Genomic DNA, 2,599 nt, shown 5'->3' with positions numbered 1-2,599 from the left:
GACACTAAACAAATCATTGTATGGTGCTATTGACTTTGTCTTTTTAAAATTTAAAGATTATGATGGATTCACCTTACAGAATGCCATTATTTTGATGAAGGTATCTTTATCAAATGTATAGCTCCCTCATATCCCCAAAATTTATTAAATAGTTTTCAAGAAAAGACAAAGCACCTTACCATGCCCAAGTTGAATATAAAACCGAGAAATGAAAAAAATAGCGATAATATATAAATGGTACATCAATGTATGAGTGATTGAATATTAATTTAAACTCATGCTTTCTAAAAGCGAAGACATATGCAAAACTTGGTTAGTTATAGAATTCTAATTAATTCTATCTCATCAGAAGATAATCTTGACAATTTTTTCTATGCTAAAGTGAGTGAAGGCACTCAGTCGTGTCCGACTCCTTGCAACCCTGGGGACTGTAGCCCACCAGGCTCCTCAGTCCATGGGATTCTCCAGGCAAGAATACTGGAGTGGGTTGCCATTTCCTTCTCCAGAGGATTTTCCAGACCCAGGGATCGAATCCAGGTCTCCCGCATTGCAGGCAGATGCTTTAACCTCTGAGCCACGAGGGAAGCCCTTTCTGTATTAAATACAATGCAAATTTGTTCTGAATGTCTTTATCAATGACAGTTGTAAAAATGGATGGTATTTTTAGTAAGATTTAGTAAGATGGTAATAGTAAGATTATAGAACAAATATTTATGATAAAAATGTTTCTTACATTATCCGTTTAAAAGACTGATACCATAACATTGATATTATATTATAGGCTAACAAATACATTTCAGAAGAATTCAAAGCTAACAAGGTTCATGTCTGTAATACTCTGATAGCACAATTTGTAAAGAAAGACATCCAGAAGATGAAATCAGATCATTACTCTATTTTAATTAGTCTCAGATCTTTGATGGAGTTAGAAAATACTGGTTGAATTCTCATATAAGATCCAGATGTATAGCTAATGTAATTGCTGATAGTAGGAAACATTAAATACCATTTATGGTAATAGAATCATTGTTGTTAAGATTGAGAAAAGATCATGAGTTTCATCCTCAATTGAGTGAAGGATCAACTCACAAGTCTAAACGGATACAGGCTTCAAAAGAATTCTTCCAGAACCAATATCTCCCCTATCTGGGGTCTGCTCCACTTCCCTGGTGGCTCAGAGGGTAAAGCATCTGCCTGTGATGCAGAAGACCCAGGTTCAATCCCTGGGTTGGGAAGATCCCCTGGAGAAGGAAATGGCAACCCACTCCAGTATTCTTGCCTGGAGAATCCCATGGACAGAGGAGCCTGGCGGACTACAGTCAAAGAGTCAGACACGACTGAGTGACTACACTCAAGTAAATTTATCTGATCCTAAGGTGCTCCCCATGAATTAGGTAGAACTGAACCCTATTGAAGGAAAATGGAAAGGTGAAGCTGAAGTACTGTTGGACAGGTGGGAGTTATTCTTTTTCTGTGAGAGTATCTTTTCTCTGACATTCCAGTCACAGAGGCACTTGTTTTCCTGTTATCAAGTCTAAGGGCTTATATAAAGTAAATCAACTCACAAGACATTTTGCAACCCATTATTTCAGAAGAATTAAAACACTCTTTCTTAAGAATCTAGAGAACACACATGTTCTACCCTGCCTCCCTAAATTAGACTCAGTCCTAGATCTCTAGTCCCACAAAAATAATAAAATTAATTTCCTTATCCATTGTATCCCAGGTGACTAATAGGGTCTGATAAAACAATTTGACAGCAAATTGCTTCATTACTCAATAAATGAAAGGTGTACTCAGTGAAGGTCAGTGTTCACTTCTTGATGCATATTAAGTGGGGAAATGTAGAAATTGTCATCCTTAGCTTTTCCTGAGACAGTTACCTTTCCTGCTGATAATTTAACCTACTTCATCCCTAAAGAAATTAATAAATGAACATTAACTCCCAGATCTTTTTCTGCATGAACTGAAGGAGTTTCATGCTTTGCCAAGATTCTACATTCTAAATCCCTAGGGCAAAGGGGAAGACTCATTTTGCCACCTGCAAGCAAAAATTGCCCAAATGAGAATCTGTATTACTTATTCAGCAATGGTTATGGGAATACACTCCAGATGGGTTGAATCCATATCCATAAACCTCTACCTTCTGTTCTTATGGCTCAGCAATGCATTTTCACCTCTCCTAAATTTCCTGAATTAAACAATTCCCATTATAAAAATGTAACATAGTCCCTGATACTTAGATTTGCTTAATACAAATAGGTCTATATGTTGAGATTAGTGATCTTTAAAAAAAAAAAAAAAGATTATGTTCCACCTTTTAATGGTCCTGACCCTCTCTCCAAACAATATCTTTCTAACCATTTACAGAGTTCTACTCCTTAGAGTTGAGTTCCTTTCTTTTACTGTGTGAGCCTGTGTCCTGCAAAGGGTGAACACTTTAAATTCATAGATCCTTAGAATGAATTGATTTAGTCACTGGCTTTCTTTCACAAGAACCCAGAGCAGCAGGAAAGCCATTTTACATAGAGTAAACCCCTGCTGAATCTGATGTTTCTAATCACATACAAATAAGCAGCAATGTGTTGGATATTTAGTT

The 2,599-nt window shown here is 36.6% G+C and overlaps 1 non-coding gene across 1 annotated transcript; it reads left to right on the top strand.

Moving 5' to 3' along the window:
• Positions 1-1,163: 1,163 nt before the first annotated feature.
• TRNAH-GUG (transfer RNA histidin (anticodon GUG)) lies at positions 1,164-1,235 on the top strand. Its single transcript has one exon. It is a non-coding gene; the product is annotated as a tRNA-His (tRNA).
• Positions 1,236-2,599: the final 1,364 nt, after the last annotated feature.

Source organism: Bos taurus, chromosome 11, assembly GCF_002263795.3.
Source record: "Bos taurus isolate L1 Dominette 01449 registration number 42190680 breed Hereford chromosome 11, ARS-UCD2.0, whole genome shotgun sequence".
In the NCBI taxonomy this organism is placed as follows: Eukaryota; Metazoa; Chordata; class Mammalia; order Artiodactyla; family Bovidae; genus Bos; species Bos taurus.
This window is presented reverse-complemented; position numbering and strand designations above follow the sequence as displayed.